This window comes from Accipiter gentilis, unplaced genomic scaffold (assembly GCF_929443795.1).
Source record: "Accipiter gentilis unplaced genomic scaffold, bAccGen1.1, whole genome shotgun sequence".
Classification (NCBI taxonomy): domain Eukaryota; kingdom Metazoa; phylum Chordata; class Aves; order Accipitriformes; family Accipitridae; genus Astur; species Astur gentilis.
This window is the reverse complement of record NW_026061006.1, coordinates 280,755-298,996: the sequence shown is the minus strand read 5'-3', so window position 1 is coordinate 298,996 and position 18,242 is coordinate 280,755. Positions and strand designations below refer to the sequence as shown.

General features: G+C 43.8%; 1 long non-coding RNA gene across 1 annotated transcript; it reads left to right on the top strand.

Annotated features, from left to right (window-relative positions):
- Window positions 1-12,125: 12,125 nt before the first annotated feature.
- On the top strand, window positions 12,126-13,271 carry LOC126037285 (uncharacterized). Its single transcript, XR_007505587.1, has 3 exons — window positions 12,126-12,202; window positions 12,278-12,344; window positions 13,174-13,271. It is a non-coding gene; the product is annotated as an uncharacterized LOC126037285 (long non-coding RNA).
- The last annotated feature ends 4,971 nt before the right edge of the window (window positions 13,272-18,242 follow it).

The following is an 18,242-nucleotide window of genomic DNA, read 5'->3' as shown; positions in this document are numbered from 1 at the left end:
AGTTGGGCTCAGCACAGCAAGGAGCCACAGCAAGGTCTTCAGTGCCTGCACTGGAAACTCTGCGTATACTCCGGCCAGGGAGCACCGCAGACACCCTTCCCCCCACGGGCTCCCAGTTTCCAAGAGACCCCATGCCTCCAGCGGGTCCCAAGCGTCCTACCCAGGCAGGAGCACGGCACAGACCAGTGCGTTTAAACCTTCTCCCGGAGGAGCCCGTGCAGCCCGAGTCGTTGAAGAGGGCGGTAGCTGGGAGCCTTGTGGAGGATGTCCTGAGGAGGTGTGCGGCTCCAGGGCCACAGAGCCCCCAGGCAGCTCCCCCAGGCAGAGGATAAAGAGTTTGCTCCCAAGGGCTTGCTTGTGCCTACATTTATTGATGCCAGGCCATACTGTGTCCGGGTGTTTTCCCTGCAAAGTTTTCCCTCGTCTTCCTCCCTCCTACAGCCTCGGTCAGGCCAAGACCCAGTTCTACAGGGAATCTTAAGTAGGGACGAGAAAAGGAGTCAATGTTTCTGCCTTGTTTAGAAAGCTTTGTGGCTGGGCTATTGGAGGGGCTGGTCCAGCTCTGTAAAGCTGTACTCATGCCTTCTGTGAGTCCCATAGGTGGGCGCTGTTGAAGGCTGCGCCTTGTTCTGTGCGTTTATTCTCTCGCCCCTCACGACCTCCTGATGGGTCTTGGGGTTCCTACCCAGGCCCATTGGTGGTCCTGTGTCGCGGTAGAGACGGACACGACAAGTAACAGATCATGCAAAATGGCTCCTTTATTGTTCTAACACACCTTTTTATCCCCTACTTCGGAGTATGTGTTAGTATATGATTGGTTTAGTTAGTAACGGTTCTTCTTATCGCTATCTTGTTTTTGTACCGCTCTTCTCGGATCTTCCCAGACTTTCAAGGATACACTACAAGCTGCTCAAGGTCGCGCTGTTCTTGAACTGTCAGGCATTTTGTAGACCCGTTGCATCCCCCGACAGTCCTGTCTGTGTCGCAACAAGGGACTGGCCTTCAAAATGAGGCTTTGGGCCCTAAGAGAAGGGTTTGGAGCATAAAAATGAGGGTTTGGAAACTCAGGATGTGGCTTGGACCCTGAAAACGACTGGCTGGATCCTAAAAATGAGGCTTTGGAGACTGAAAATGGGAGTTCGGCAACTAAAAAAGTGGCCTTGGGCTCTAAAAAGGAGACTTTGCCAACTGCAAGGGAGCCCGTGGACCCTCAAAATGGGGGTTTGGAGCCTGAAATGGGGCTCTGGAAGCCAAAACTAAGACTTTGGGAAGGGAAAACGAGGCTTTCTGCCCTGTAAGTGTAACTTTGGAGCCTAAAAGCGTGGCTTTGTGCCTTAAAGCTGAGGGTTTAAACCCTCCAAGTGAAACTGCGGGCCCTAAAGAACAGCTATGGGTCATAAAAGGCCAAATGGTTTGGACCAGAACAATGAGGAGTTTGGCCCTCCAGATGAGGCTTTGGGCACTAAAAATGGTGGGGGAGATGCTACACGTGACCCTTTGGGCTCTGCAAAGGAGGGGAACCTATTGGTGTCGATAGGGCCCCAAGACATGAGGCTTTGGTCCCAAAGAGAGGGCTTGGGTCACTCCAGGGGAGGCCCTCAGCTGTTAAAAGAGGCCTTTGGACCCTCCAATGGAGGGTTTGGGCCCTAAGAGTGGGGCTTTGGAAATGAAACTGAGGCTTTGAACCCTGCATTAGGTTTTGTGCCTTCAAGGGATGCTTCAGTACCAAAAACGAGGGCTTTGCGCCCTAGAAATGGGTCTTTGGAAGCTCCAAATGAGGGGTTGTGCGTTAAACAAGAGATGCCTTGCACCCCAGATGAGGAGCTTGGCCTCTAAAATGAGGCTTTGGGCCCTCCAATTGAATATTTGGACCCTCAAAATGAGGCCTTGGGCTCTCCCTAGTTGCAGACTGGATCCTAAAAATGAGCCTATGGTCCCTGGAAAGGAGGCTCTCTTCCCTGAAGAGGAGGCTTTGGAAGGTAAAGAATGAGGCTTGGGGCTCTAACGGTGGGGTTTGTGCTGTAAAAGGAAGGTTTGGGCCTTACAAATGGGTATTTGGGCCCCTGCAATGAGGCTTCAGGACCCTAAAAATGAAGGGGTGGATTGTGGAAACGATTCTTTGGATCCCGAAAATGAGGCATTGGGCCCTAAAACTGAGGTTCGGAGCCTCAAAATTTGAGTTTAGAAACAAGGTTGCGGAGCCTGAAATGGGGCTCTGGAGTTTATAAATAAAGCTTTGGACCATCAAAATGAGGATTTGTTCACAAAAAAGAAGGGTTGGGACGCGAAAAGGAGTATTTGGACAGTCAAAACAAGGCTTTGGGACAGAAAAATGTGTACTTGGGCCTTATAAACGAAGCTGTGTACTCTAAAAAGTGGCCTTCAGTCCTAAAGCGTTCAGTCTTCTATTGGGATGCTCCCTGTGGGACAGGAGGACAATTGCTTTGAGCTGCCTCTATTTCAGGAAGGATTACCTACATTTGCCTTCCATCTGAAATACTGCTTAGTGCAACTTGTTGGGTTGTTTGTTTTTTTTAAAATTGGGGAAGTGTGTGTGAACAGCTGAGTGCTAGTATACAGTGAATTACCTTCCCCTGCTGAGAGTAAATGGGTTTAGGAATAAAAATACCCGTTTTGTATTACAAAAATTGGTTCCCTTGAAGATGCAAGTGCTAACTGATGGACTCCTGGCTGACAAAATCTCTTCCCAGCTTGCTTAAACATTAAACAGCCTTCACAGTGGCGTTCAGATGATCTCATGTGATTTCTTGCAATTAATCATGGTTGTCTGAAGCGTACCACTAAAGCATAGTAATGTGTTTTGGTTGTTAAAAAGTAGGAGGAGAAGTTCATGGAGACATCTTCTGTGTCGGGTTTCAATGAGTTCAAGCTATTGTTGTGTCCGGTTGAGAGTTTCTGATGTTATTTTTCCCTCTTTCGGAGGGAGGTGAACATGCCCATCTCGCCCTCCAGGAGCAAGGATGCCATCTCAAGCCCATGCCACCCTCAAAGCTTGCGTCCTGGAGTTGAGCGTGGAGGGGCATCACCCCACGAAGGTTTGGTGTGTTGTAGCAGTCGGTGCTGTGAGGTCTGGTGGGTGGGTGGCAGTGGGGTGGAAGCAGCTGTTGGGGGTTCCGTCATTTGCATAGCCCAGCCCCCCCCCGCATGCTTCAGAATGTTGGGGTCCCTGTGGCAGTTTTTGAATGGTCCCTCACAGTTGGGTCAACGGACCCAGCGCAGCCAGAAGATCCCGTTGGAGCTCCTCTCTCTGGCATAAATCCCTCGGCGTTTGGGCTTGAGAAGAGGTAAAGTTGGAATCTGCAGATCTCCTTAGGTGACCTTCAGGAGCTGTGGGCTGTGGGTGGGGACTGGCTCTCTGTCTCTGGTCCAGCGACTGGTGTCATTGCTCATAGGAAGAGCTTTACCAGGCGACTCTGCCGTTTCCCTTCTTCTGGGGGTTACGGGAGCCGTTTTGGAGGTGAGGGAGATGTGAATTCCCGGTCTTGAGCCAACCTGGATGGAGCAGAGGTGGACTGTGATTTGTCTGACCTCAACAGTGTATCTGTAACGCAGTTGCAATCGTCTCTGCCTGCACAACTGGCATGAGGTCCTGTTTTATTTTAAAGGAGACGTAGTGAATAAAATCAGTGAATCTAATGGGCGGTCTTTCTGACCAAATATATAAACGTTTATTTAGGATAAGATAAACGGTCCCTTGAAGCACTGGTTACATGGACTTAACTCTGTGTTGCCTAAAAATGGGACCAAGTTTGGCTCGGCCGTGGGCGTCTACATTAGAGACATCCACGTTTAGTCAGATGAATCACACCCCAGTCTCCTGTGTTCCTCATCAGGTCTCTGGCAACTCTGCTGTTAGCCCTTACTGAAGCCAAGTACAGTCTCTCATTGATTGATGGATTGATTTTAACAGAAAGGAAAGTCAGTCTTAGACATTTGGTTGCGGAAGAAAGTTTGTGTTTGAAGATCGTGCTTGGATCTTTGAGTAGGTCTAATTAGATGCCTTTTCCTCTTTGCTTCATCCCTGATAAGCTTAGGCACTCTCTGTTTGTCCTGTTTCGGAGGACCACTGCCCAAGGCGCGTAGCATTGCACAGGGAGATGCTGCATCTCATTTTGCACTGTGAGTCTTGTTAAGTCATCAGGAATGAAGTACTTTTAGGAGATAAGCTAACTAAATTGCACTCAAGTGAAAAAAGTGCTCTATAACTCCCGAGAAATAATACTGGATTATAATGAAAATAGAAGTATTTTGAGCAAAAGATGCTTAAAAAGTTAGGTAAAAATGAAGAGCACGGTGCAATTTTTTTAGTTTGGGTTTTTATACATTTTTGATTTAAAGTTTGAATGTAAACAAATCTGGTTGAATTGATGTGGAAAAGATGTTCAAATTGACAAGTATTTCTTTCAAACAAGAATAAGCAAAGTAGCAGCTAGAGAGAGTGTTTTGGCTTTAAAGTGTTTTGTATTTGTGAACCCAAATCTCCAAGCTGCTGGGCAGGGTGAGACCTGTGCCAGCCAATTCATCTTTTAGCTCCAAGTGCCTTTTGATAGAGATGCAGGTCTCCTGGGGATTGTGGGGACGTGCTCCTGCATCTGGAAAAGATGGCTGAGTTCCTGGTGTAAGAAGGGCACTGGGGTTTAGAGGTCAGAGCTGAGGCAGGTATGGAAGATGGCAATAGCTGTGATCATTAGTGCAAAAAAATTATTTTTGTATATTCAAGCAGGTTTTTTTCTCTCCTCTGCTAATCCAGTGTGGAATATGAGCCAATAAAGAGAAACCGACGCTGTACACGCTGGACACACTTAAGTATTTGTTTTAAAATAGGTGTGAGGTCAAGCTAGAACGTGCTTTGCAATTGGTGTATTTACTGCAGCAAATTTTCTGCTCTTCCTGGCCGTCTTCTGTGGTTTTCAGCCTGCTTCACCTCCACAGAAAGAGATACCGTGCGTATGAAAGAGCCCGTTATGCGTCTTCCCTTAGGAGATATTTTTTTGTGCTCTGCTCTTGAGTTACGATCTGAATTATTTATGCCAACATTTCAAATAGCTTTTGGATTCCCTGGTTAAAGTATTCTGAACCTACCCCAGCTACATGTTACAATGCACAAGTCCCACCAACCATCAGTTTTTATTTCATGTCATTTGTCATGAAGTAACACACATTGCAGCCAGAATGCTGTGTTGCTGTTCCATGTTTTTTTTTACAGTAGTTTTCCAGCTGTATTCCTCGTCCCCATGATAAAGAGTGTTGCCAGTATTTCTTTTTATCTTAGAATACACATGGTAAGGATGGTTGCTGGATGTCTCATCCTTTTTAAGGCTGTGAAGGCATGCTCTGACAAGGCCTTTTCCCAGACCCAGGTATTCAGGGATGCAAGGTGTGCCTATCCCCATCAGCTCTGTGAAGGATGTAAGAGAGATTGTGCGCCTGAAGGTTGAATGATGCTTCTGTGTTAGAAGCTGAATTTCCACAAGCAAAAACCAGCTTCCCCGACTCTTTAAGCTGTGTGTCCTTTTAATGCTGCAAAAATGTAAATAATGATCCTTGCGTACATCTTTCTCAATTAAATGTACAGTGGATGTCTTATCGTTCAGCTAGTCTGGAGCTTAAAAAGCAGCTTAAAAATACTGGACAGGGTAATTTTTGGTGGACATGGCCAGAGCCTGCTTGGAAGAAAATTGGATTGGTTACACCAGTCTTTATGTGAGGCCCAAAGAGAGCCTAAGGTTTTGAGTGCCCTAGAATGCTCTTTTCAAGTAGGTTAACAGGCACATATACACCCTGTAATGACGTAAGGACTCCCCAGAACATCTTCAGGACAGCTATATTTTATGCAAGCCCCTGTTTTCATGCAACCTCAGCTAGCGTTGTGCTGCTCTTTGCAGGGTCGGGTGAGCGGTGTTGTCTTTGGCTGTGTGGGCTTAAATGTGTTTCTAATGTGCGTGTCAAATAATTGCCTGTTAAACAGACTGCCAGTGTGGCTGAAGCCAGTGCTTCCGAAGAAGGTGAAATAAAAGCTTTGAAGATAGGGTCCTGCTGCGAATACGACCCAGTCAAGTAAGTGTTGATTGTGTCCCATCTGATCTTTGCAGATCGTGGAAAAATTGCAGAGATGTTTGTTTTAACGAGAGAGACACATGCCTACCTCTTTGGTTTTCTCCCCCAAACCATTTAGTTACCTGAAGAAACCCTTGGGTCCGCTCCGCCATCATCTACTTGGTTTCACTGCGGAAAACGTGGCCACTACATAAAGAACTGCCCGACAAATGGGGTAAGATTGTGGGGGACTTGTGGTGTTACTTAGTTTTTAATTGTTTTGCCTTGGCAGTTACGTAACAAATACATGAATCCTCATATTAAGAATTGTTTCTGTTGGGGTGAAATGCAGAGGTTGTATGGCAATGTTGCAAAGGCCTTCAAAATTCCAGGGGAAGCTGGAATTAGAAGTGTGACATTTTCTTTTTCCTAGGTCGTAGACATTCAATATATCCATAGGTCTTTCTGGGGGAACACTCGTGCATGTTTTTATATCTTTCAGTATTAGTGGAAATGTTTCTGTTTTCCACTCTTCTTAATGGCAGTTCACAGTTTTTATTATTTTGTACAAAACCAAGACATTTCTCTCTGCCCCATCTATTGAATATTTGCGTGTTTTAATTGCACTAAGTCCCTGGCTGAGTATTGATGCCATTTAACCGTAGTCACTGAAAGCTCATTTTGCTTCTGTTTTATGTTTCAAAGGCTTCTTGCCAAGTCTAACAGATGGCTGTTGGACTGAGATTTCCTCCCCCTCTGACTTTTCTGAAATCCCATGTGTGAAACAGGCTGAAGTTTTCCTGTTGCTATACAGTGAGAAAATACTGCCGTGGGCTGACAGGAGTGGCTCTTTTAAAATGACCGTGGTAGCACTTCTGGTTTTCCGTCCTGGATCTCCTTTTGTAGAAGCTGTAACATCGACTTCTTGCTTTTATAAAATGTAATTGCTCGGAGACTAACATTATGCTGAGCCTGCAATTTACATGTATCCTCTGGCAAAGGAGAGGTGGGATTCATTTCACCTGCTTTCTAGCTGTGAAAGGATTAATTTTCTAGTCTGAGCTTCTTTCTTAGTTGCTCCAATGAATGGGAGAGTTCTGCAGAAGGAAGATTGTTCCTCCCTCCCTCTTCTAGTGTTGTGGCTATAGAAAAGTAGTTTAAACTAAGCGCCTACCTTTTAGGAGGCTCATGTGGAGCGAGAAGAATTCCATCTCTTCTCTTGCTTTGAGAAAATGCAAAGCTTGGAAAAGTTTTCCTCTACCCATCTTTAACTCGTTTCTTTTTCCTTCCCCACCCCTCCTCCAGGGAAGCTTATGCTAGAGGAAGGATGGAGAAGCCTCCCTTTTTACCAGAGGAGCCGTCTTCTTCTTCCTCCTCCTCCTCCTCCTCCTCTTCCTCCACCTCAGATGCTCCCGTTCCAGATGAGTTGTCATGTCTCATCTGTCAGGACATAATGACTGATGCAGCTGTTATTCCCTGCTGTGGCAACAGTTATTGTGACAAATGTAAGTGTTACACCCGTGTTTGTTAATTCTAAACATCACATCTGATTTTCTGAAAGCAGAAAGAGGAGGGAACAAAATTACTTTGCTACCAGTTCTATTTTATGCTGAAGTATACCCTGGACGGGAAAGGGCTCTTCTGGTATCAAGGGCGAAAAAAGCCAGGAAGCCTTTTCCCCTTTTTAGGTATCTAGTTAAGTCTTCTTTACAAGCGGAAGGACGAGTATGAGGAGAGTGGCTAACTGTGCAGGGGATTACAGTATTAGACACTGAATGCTTTTAGTTGGTCCACAGCCCTTTGTCTCATACAAAATTATATAGCCGACTCTGGTGACTTACAGTGGTCTGCAACAAACAGATAGTTAGGCATTTAATCCACATTCTTCTCCACGGGAGAGTTGGTTAAAACCTTCAGAACTCGAACCTCCTAATGGTTTTTTGAACCTATTAATGAGGTTTTTTTGACACATGTTTTGTTCATTAACCTTGAGGTTGGGGACTTCTCGCTGTACTAGATAGTGGGGAAAAAGACTGGCTGCAACATCAAGACACAGCCTATGCTACATCTGCAGATGTTCCAATGGTGAAATACAAAACTGTATAGTTATTTGCTGCATACTAGAAATTTTTTACACTATTGAACATTTATAGCTTCATGCTCTCAGTTCAAGACTATATTCACCTATTAATCATAGACATGTCTTTATGATTGGTGGGAACCCCCAAAACTTCCTTAGTTTGGCTAAATACTGTTTTGATTATTCTAATTCTATGCAGGTATTAGAACAGCATTACTGGAATCGGAGGAACATATATGCCCAACGTGTCAGGAGACAGATGTTTCACCTGATGCTTTAATTCCCAACAAGTGCATACGCCAGGTAACATGACGACTTTTACATAAAGTGCTTGTAAGAAAAGGCTCTTTGTAAAAAGCGGAAAGGGAAGAAAATATTAATTTACATCTCCTTAAGCAAGGCGTAATTGAATAAGGCTAAATTGACTTTTCAAATGCACTGTTTGCTGCTGTCACAGAAGCTTACGACTCTTTAGAGATGATCTGGCAAATTCGGGTCCCGCTCTTACTGAACACGATTGCCTCGCTTTCACATTTGGTGTTAACGCTGAAGTACTTGAAATACAGGTCCTCTGAGCTACCAGTCATTAGTATCAGTGTTCAATGTGACGTGTTCATACATCTGTATGTTGGTTTCTTTGAGGATTGATGGCATTTACGGAATACATGAGTAATTTTCCTCTGTGAAGGCTTCTGTTCGTATATCTGCTGAAGTTCCATCGTAGCTTCTTGTAAATGCTTTTCTGCCTCTAGGCTGTGAACAACTTCAAAAATGGAACTGGATACACAAAAAGGCTCCATCAGCAGATTCAGCAGCAACAGCAGCAGCAGCAGCAGCCGCCACCGCCTCCACCAGCACCCAAGACTGTTAGACCTCCCGCTGTTCTGGTGAGTGCCGCTGAACCATCTACATCTTCCTCTCTGTCAGTCAGCAGTTTGTTGGAAGAGAAGGTAAGCTTTATTTCAACATATGCAGTGATTCTTATATTGTAGTAGAGCTTCTTTTCCAACTGTCTGCGTTTATTCACAAGGGCTGTCGGCTTCCTGTGCGAAGACAAGCAGCATTAGCAAGTCGTCTGGGCCCCCAAGGACAGTCAATACCCACCACTGGTAAGGAACTGTAACTTTAGAATTCCTTTCAAAACATTATCTTCAGATAAACTGCATGGGATTTTTTGCTTTTTCCTCTCTCCACTCCAAAAGGTCATCCGGGGAGAGGCAGTACAATTGGCTCAGCAGGTGGCAGACCAGGCTGGGAACTGTAAGTATTATATAGAAATTCAATGTATTACTACTTGTAAGCTGTTAAACGAGGCCGTAGCACTTGACTTCTGCAACGGCTGATTCATAGTGAAGTACGTATGCACAGATAGTTGTGGAGAATACAAGTGGTCGTTAATTTTTCAATGGCCTAATTTGAACTGGCTTTAACAAAGGGGATCTGTGCTTGCAGTGAAATTATTTAAAATAAACCTCCAGTACCTGATTGAGAAGAGGACTCTGACAAAGGAAGTCTTTTTGAGGAAACCAGAATTACCTATCAAAATTAAATACAGTTAAAGGATCAAGTGGAAAGGCACCCTTTTGGTTCCTGGCTGAACAGGACTGTAGAAATTGATTTCCCAGTAGGAGTCAGCCTCCACATTCTTTTTTTCTAACAACTTAGTTGATGCTGATTGAGCAAATTCTTGGAAAAGTCAACACTGCTCTGTTATGACCATTTTGAATGTCTTCAATGTAGTCAGCCCAAATAGCCAAACTGCTTTCTCTCAGTTGGCGAGAGAGGAGTCTGTTTTATCTGTGACTGCAGGGTCAGGTCAGTCCTTCCTTTTAGTATATATGTGTTCTAGATAGGTAGATTGTAAGGGTGCCCTGTGTTTATAAAACCTTAAGATAAATCAAAACAAACCCCAGGATCCATCCCACAGATTGTCTAAAATCTCCAATCGAGTAAGCAGGAGAATAACAAGTCGGGGACAAGAGCAGGCCAAATACATCATGGTGAGGCAACGACGTAGGAAGCGTACGTGGAAGAAGATGAAAGAAGTTTGGGAGAAGATGAGTTACTATCTGTGCAGTACTTTGCAGATCAGAAGTGTGAAGAAGTGTGGGCACATGCGAGATGGGAGTCTCTTTTAAGCCTGGGCAGCCTCCATCCACAGTCGCAAAGCTGAGTCTGAGGAGAGCAGACTGAGGGAAGTGTTGGGGGTGAGGATGTGGAAGGCAAGTAGGAGGGTCAAGAAATGAGTGTAGTCTCAAATGAACAGAGAGCAGGGAGAAAAAGGCTTCAGTTGAGAACAAGAAGTGCTTGCCACCACACTCCCGCTTCATTGGCTTTCCTTCTGTATTTGTTATGAAAATGGTATCATAAGAAGGAAAATACTCATTAGGAATATTTTGACTTATGAAGTGGAAGTTGACATACCCGTAAAGAAGACAAGGCAAATTAGGTCAGGGCCTAGTTACACTTGAAAGTAAACAGCCGTTCTGACTGGGGAGAGTAGTTCATAGGACTACAGTCCTAATACCACCCCCCTACCCCCGCCAGCTTTTTGGAAAACGCCTAGAAAAAAAAAGTTTGAAAAATGAGCTCATAGAGAAGGGGGGTGGGGGAGCCCACTAGGTGACTAAAAGCTACGTCTGTAGTTGGACAAAGCTACTCTGCGAGAGAGAAATCCATCTTCCCTCAGTGGCAGAGTAAAGGCAACAATTAGAAATCAGGAGTTGTAATAAGCTATCTTTTTAAAATCAAGTGTTGAGGCTGTCCTGTGAGCATTTCCTCATCCCATTCCAGCCAAAGTGGGTCAGATACCTTAAATAGTTCTAAGCGTCTCTTGACTAACCCAGCTAAGATTTGAAGCCGTCCATTTGTGAAGTAGGAAAATAGCCGGTTTGAATAATGCCATCATTAATCCCTGTAGCCTTAGGGTCTGGATATGGACTCTTTGACAAGCATGATGAGTTGTAGAGACCTTTTTAATGGGTGTCCCCCTTTTGCTACTAGTGTTTCTGTAGAGACCCTTGATCCATTAAGTACAGTTCTTACCTCCGGTGCCCCTCCTTTCTCTCTCCTGGTTTCAGCTGGTAATGCTCTGCCTGACTGGGCAGTGAGCTAGCGAAAGCAGATTTGAGCACCTTCTACAAGCAGAGCTTAACTTGTGCTGCTCTGCGTGCTGATGTACATCTCTTGGATTTAGATTAAACCAGATGTATGTAGAGCTAAGCCTCTGAGCTATAAAAGTGGAACGCTGTGTTAAGAGCACAAGGCTCTGCTAGCAACATTAGCTGCAGATTGGTTGATGTTTTCCTTCATCCTCTTCCATAGACAAAACCAAGGTAATGCTGCATTTACTGCAACAACTCTGTTTAACAGACCACTTTGTCCCTGCTCTGCAATCAACTCTAATGTCCTTTCAGAATCAGTAGAAGCACAGCCAATACATTGAACTAAAAGAAGCCAGTGTTAAATTGTCTTGTTTAATGTGATCGGGAAGCTGATGGGAATAACCTTAAGTCAAAAGTGCTGTGAAACTGAAATGGGTCCAAAAAAACTTGTGCTGTACATAGTGTCGCCCTTAGTGGATTTCAAACCTTTTCATTTCCTGGCGATCAGTTCCAACTGTCTAGCGCAATGCAAATAAGCTGTCTTCAGATAGCAGCAACTTGGATCTTTTCTTATATCCACAAGTGTTTTTTAAAGAAGTTGCTTCTAAGTTAGGTCAAGTTATCTAAAAACCATAAGCAGGATCTTTCTTCCCTCATTTATATTAATGCTGGGCAAAAGGGCAGAAGCTGATTTGGAAACCTGTAAGTGGAAGGGTGTTTTGCAGTAAGGTGGTGGTTGTTGTTTTGTTGGGTTTTGTTTTTCTCTTTTGTGGAGTCTTCGGTATTTTATTTTCTCCCCCAGTACTCCTAGGCTGCAGAACCAGCCTCCAAGGCACTATGGAATGACTTCTGCAATTAGCTTGGCTCCTCCTACGGATAGAGATTCCATTCATACTCAGAAGCTGCTTGAAGCGATGAAAGCATTGTGGGTATTTGAAGAGGAGGAAGAACTGAATCACAGGTATAACAAGACTGTAAAATTTGTTAATGTCCTGGGGTTTTTTTAGGGCAAACTTAACATGAGTTTTCTTTACAGGCTGGTCGTTCTTGGCAGACTGAATAACTTGGTCAAAGAATGGATTTCAGAACTTGGTGAGAGCCAGGTAAGGTTTTTTGATAGGTTCTTATCAAAACAGCTGAAGCCTTTTTGTTTCTTTCAAAGGCGATACTACTAGGATTTATGCTAAAGTTCAACATTTAACTTCCTTCTTAAGTATCAAGGAGATCTGTAGTAAGAGCCATTGAAATAATGTATAAAAGATCCTTTAGACGAAGACCTTCAAGTCCTTGGGGCACTGAATAAGTTTGTGAAGTGGCTCTGTCAGTTGACTTGTAGCGGTTAACAAAGCTGAAACAAGACATTGTGGGGGGAGACAGATGGTAACAGGGCAGTAAACTTGCCCCAGACAGCCTACAGCACTCAATCTAGTTTGAAATTATTACTCTAGACTTGCCTTTGGTATGGCTCTTAGATGGTGTTCATTTATGTGGGTCTGCTGCAGGGAAGACTGATAATAGGTCTTTGTTTAAACTGATGAAGCGACTGCTACAGTACTCACCTTTTTTGTTGTTGTTGTTGTTTGTGAGTTGCCAGCACTCCCTTCAGAAAAACAGAATCAGTCTATTAGACTAACAGTATGGGAGGGAGAAGACATTGTTTATGGAGGCTGCTGTAGTCTTTCTAAGTAACTTCTATGCTAGTTAAACTTGCACGTAGGTCAACGTGTATCTTCTGTTCTCCAGAAAACTCTTTCTCTTCTACCCACAGAATCTTCCCCCTTCAGTAGTAGCAAATGTTGGTGGCAAAATATTTACGTTTGGTTCTTACAGGCTTGGAGTACACACTAAAGGTAAACTTTTGGTGTCTGGTCATAGTTGTAATGTTTGAAAGTGTCTTCCAACAGTAACAGAACAAATGGCATCTCTTTGCAGGTGCTGACATAGACGTGGCTTGTGTTGCTCCTAGACGTGTAGAAAGATCAGATTTCTTTCAGTCGTTCTTTGAAAAACTGAAACGTCAGGAGGAAATAAAAAACCTAAGAGTAAGCAAGCTCTCTCCTTGATAGATTGTGCAACTCCGACAATAAGAATATTCCTGTTAAAGACTCCTATTGGTAGTGATTGTCTTACAAACCAAAATGAAAAAGGGCCTTGTTTCTGAGCCCCTTCTAAAATACTGTCTACGCAGCATGAAAGCGTGGAAGTCAAGCTTTTGGTTCCCTTCCCCAGTGACTGTATGTCCGATCCGAATCTCTGTGGTTCACTTCTCCCCTACCCATGGTTTGAGAATGAGTGGGCTATAGTATCAAAAAGCAAGGTTGTGCCTAGGAGCCTTGCTTTCATCCTAGCTGTAGTAAGGGGCTTGGCAAGAAAGTAACTGCATGCAGGTAGAGGAAGGGGCAGCCTGAGAGCTAAGGGAGTTGAATGTGATGTGGAAAGGTTTCTGTCAGTACCTTTGCCATGGTGTTCCTTGGGTGTACTTTAGGACCTCTAATTCATTCTTCTCTGGTCCTGTTCTTCTCTGGCTACTCAGCCCGAGACTTTGTAGAAGAGATGCACAGTCAGCTTTGCATAAAGTCAGTAGCAGCTGTGCTGTGAATGTACAAAACTGCCTTGTAAAATGACCCTCCGGTGCATATGCTGTGTACTTTGCATATAGAACCGAACTCCTGAGAAGTGTTTCTCTCAGGCTGGTCTTCCTTGTGCAGACATTTTGAAAGACTTCACGTGCATAGCTAATGAGCCTTTGTTCAGGTGACCGAAGACAGGGTCAGTGGGCTGTGGCACAGTTCTGACGAGTGGGCTACAAAATTGAAAACTGTCCCATAAGGTAGCTGATAGCATCTCAGGCATGGTAGAAAATAAAAATACAGGAGGCTAGTGCGCGCTGCAAATGCGGACAGAATGTTCTCGATTTCTCTGGATGTTAACCAGGAGTAAGATAGCTACAGAAATCTCTTGCTTTTCTTCCTCACCACCAAGGTAAGTACCTTACAACCTCTGATACTGATGGCTCATTGTGCACTGTTTGTTCATTACAATACGTGATCAGCCTCCGGATCTCTTGGCTAAATAACTTGTTAAAGCTAGTATTATACCGTCTTAGTGCTATACCGCTTGCAGCTTATGAACAATTCTTCTGGTTTGGAAGCAACTCAGTCTTTATACTGAGTAGTTAGCAGTGTAAATTCTGCATTTGATCGTAGTTCAGGAGAAACATTAAAGTAGCAAACCATGTTTTCTTACACAGTTATCCTCTCCTTTCCAGGCAGTTGAAGACGCATATGTACCAGTTGTCAAGTTTGAGTTTGATGGCGTTGAGGTAAGCATTTTTTGGTTTTTTTTTAAGTGAGTAAATTTTTTCTTGCTTTGGAATAGGATAACTTTTCCAGGGAGCTGTGACTGTGCTATTTTGGACCGCAAAGTATCCCAGGAGAAGACACTGCAGTAGAATGGGAGCTTATAGGAAAATAAGCCCCTAGGGAGCCTAGCAGGCATGGGAGCATCAGGGACATCTTTTTCTAGGCCTGTGCTGTAGACCAGGGTAGCCTGCTTGAATAGCATTTATCCCTAGGATCATGCAGAGTGGGAGCAGAGGCGGTGTCCTTGCTCAGTCTTCTTAGCTCTGCCAAGCTAGGTATCTACAGAGGGATGTGTACAGTGTAGTTCACTGTACGAATCGTGTGAGCAGACTAAATGTTTTGCTGCACATCCAAAATGAAGTGGTCATGGGACAAACAATCTGGAAAATGGAAAGTGAAAGTACTCATTTGACTCCCGCCTGGGTCTGTCAGCTGCAGGAATCCAGCTATCTTGAATACATCCTATACAATGAATCAAGACCTGCCTGCTGTAGTCCCTAAGCAAGTTACTGCTTGGTATCACTATCACAAAGAGATTTATTCAGTGACCTTTTTGTGGCCTTCATCTGGTACAGACTTTCACAGGATAATCTTCTTGCCTCAGACTGTACTAAAAAGCAGATACTTCAGGATCAAAAGGGCTTACTGCATAAAGGAAATGCTCTCTCCTTTGCTGAAGTATAGTTGAGGTGACTGAACTTAAGTCTTAATTCTGTGAATAATTTTAAGTTCCCTTTTAATTGAAACTCTAAGTCTAGAGTAATCTTTTCCAACTTAAAATGCCTTCTTCCTTTCCCTAGCTTAAAAAGAAAGGGGTGATGCAGTGAAGGCTTTGTAAATAAAATTGGGAACTTCTAGAAATTGTATTGAGTCTTCTGGCAAATGAATCTCTTGGGAGATGTATCTATAGTCACATAATTCTAAATACAGATGTTAACCACTCTTTTTAGACTTGAGTAACTGTCCCCCACCAGTGTGCTCTTTGCAAACTGCGGGGCATTCTAACGGTTGGCACTTTTTCCCTCTTAAGATTGATCTCGTGTTTGCAAGACTGTCTGTGCCAATTGTTGCTGATAATCTTGATCTCAGAGACAACTCGTGTCTCAGAAGCCTGGATATAAGATGTATACGGAGCTTAAATGGTAAGCATATTTGCACATCTTTAACAAGAAAATGTTACTAAAGTTGGTATGGAATGCACGTTACACACCCCAAGTTTCTGTAAAGGATGCAGAAACTGATCCCCTGTATACTTGAGACCTGAGGAGGTGGCGAGTGGGCTTAAATTCAGCTGTTTCAAGTTGTGTGTTTAGATAGACCTGTGTTTCATGTTTCTTCGATTGGGGGGGGTGTGGTGTTCCAGTTTGCCACAGAAACTGCTTCAGGTGAATAGGTAGAGCACTTGATAGAGAAGATTGTGTGGTAGTTCATTAAAAAAAAAAGGATATTTAAAATACCTGAAGCCGAAGTTGCTCACTGTTTAACGCTGACTGGTTTAATTGTTCCTGGCTGTCGAAAGAAACCTAGCTTTCGGAATCCTGTCGAAGGGCCTTATTGACAAGTGTTGGCTGTAGTCTAAAGTATGAAAAAGCTGTTGAGGGTACCAGTTACCTGAGGTGATACGGAATGTGTAACCTCTAATTTGTTATGTTATGTGCCTGTAAGGTTATGTGTAACCTCTGATTTTTAAGGTAATACAAAGCAAGTAATGCAAACTTGTTTTCATAGACTTGCAGGAGAAACTGTAAGCTATTGATCCAGTACAGCACAGAACTGACTCGTACCTGTTACCAGGAAGTGCTGTACTTCAACTGTTTTTTCTTACAGGCTGCAGAGTTACTGACGAAATCCTGCACCTAGTGCCAAATAAAGAGAACTTCCGGCTCACGCTCCGTGCAATTAAACTGTGGGCAAAACGTGAGTAATGTGATTGTTTGTGATCTTTAAACTTTCCAGAGGCACCTCGTGCTGAAAAAACAATGGCATTAGAAGTCCTTCATCTTTGGATAGCTGTTTAAGTATCAGGTTTTAGTTCAAAACCTGTGTTTTAGTTTAGATTCAAGGACTGTCTGTGGGGTAGATTCTGTGTTTTTTTTTAATGGGGGTGGAGCGGGGAGATGAGGGGAGTGCCTACAAGACAAGGTGCTGCATTGCTTACCAGGAACCTGACTAGAAAGGATAAAAAATGCCCAGTGAAGTATAAAAGCTTGATAGATACGGAATAAGAAAATACCGTTTGCGCATGTGACTAGAGCAAGTGCTAGAAGAATGGCAGAACCTTCTTCTCAAGGGAAGTTGGAGCGAAGCAGTAGCTGTAGCAGTGCAGGCAAATTTCAGAGTAGCGGTATTTTGGGAAGTGGTGTGGTAACGATTCTTTTTTGCATCGCTGTAAGGACCAACAGTTTTGGCCTCGTTGCACTGCAAAAATAACTGACTTGGAGGCTGAAGGGTGCTAGGTATCCTATAGGTTGTGAAGGTGGTGCTGTAAATTTGAAGGACTGTGCTTGGGCACGGGAAGACTACAGGGCAACAACAATGTCTGCATTGTAGGACGTGGCATTTACTCCAACGTGCTGGGATTTCTTGGTGGGGTTTCCTGTGCTGTGCTAGTAGCGAGAACGTGTCAACTCTATCCAAACGCTTTGGCTTCTACTCTGGTGAACAAGTTCTTCTTGGTTTTTTCAGAATGGTAAGAGCTATTGATGACTATTTTGATTTGCGTAAAGCAGTAACACTTTCTGAGGTGGTTCTTTATATAAGATTTAGACCAACACCATTCAGTCCTACCCTGAATTACATGGCAGAGTCAGTGCCTGGCTTTTCTTGTTTAGGGAGTGGCCAAGACCTGTATTGCTGAAACAACAGGAAGAGAGCAATCTTAATTTACCAGTATGGGACCCCAGGGTATGTAGACATGGAATTTGGAAGCCTTGAACCTTTCTTCTAAGCTAAGCTGCTGGTGCTGAGCACAATTGTTTTAACATCACAGGTGAACCCATCAGACCGATACCACGTAATGCCTATCATCACCCCAGCCTATCCGCAGCAGAACTCTACGTACAACGTATCTACATCAACGCGAGCGGTAATGGTGGAGGAGTTCAGACATGGTAAAGTTCTTTCCATGCTTATTAACTGCTTAAAAGGTGTCATTCTTGCAATATGAAACCACATTACCTGACTTGGTTATATTCCGTGCGGTGTTGTGCCCTTTTAGGCAGAAGAGTTCTCTGGGAAGTCTACCTGTTGCAGGCAACAAGGGAGCAGTTTTACAATGAACTGTTGTAGTAGGCGTGTATTGTGTCAAGGGAATTCCTGCTTTTTGATCTGTCAATTACTGTTCAAAAACCTTTCTCTTGTAAAGTTTCTATCACGCTCTGCTAGTCTTAAAAACAAAATGGTAGTAAGGTCTTCAACCTTAATTGTAGGTCTTGCAGTTACGAATGAGATTCTCCAAGGAAAATCAGACTGGTCAAAGCTCTTTGAACCACTGGACTTTTTTCAGAAATACAAGTATGTATGAAAACTGTTACCTGAACTTGAAATGATTGCCGTACTGGTTAGCATAGTGACTTTTAGCTTGCAGTCGAAATACAAGATGGCATTGATATGTTTGTTTTTCAGAAGCTGGAGGTAGTC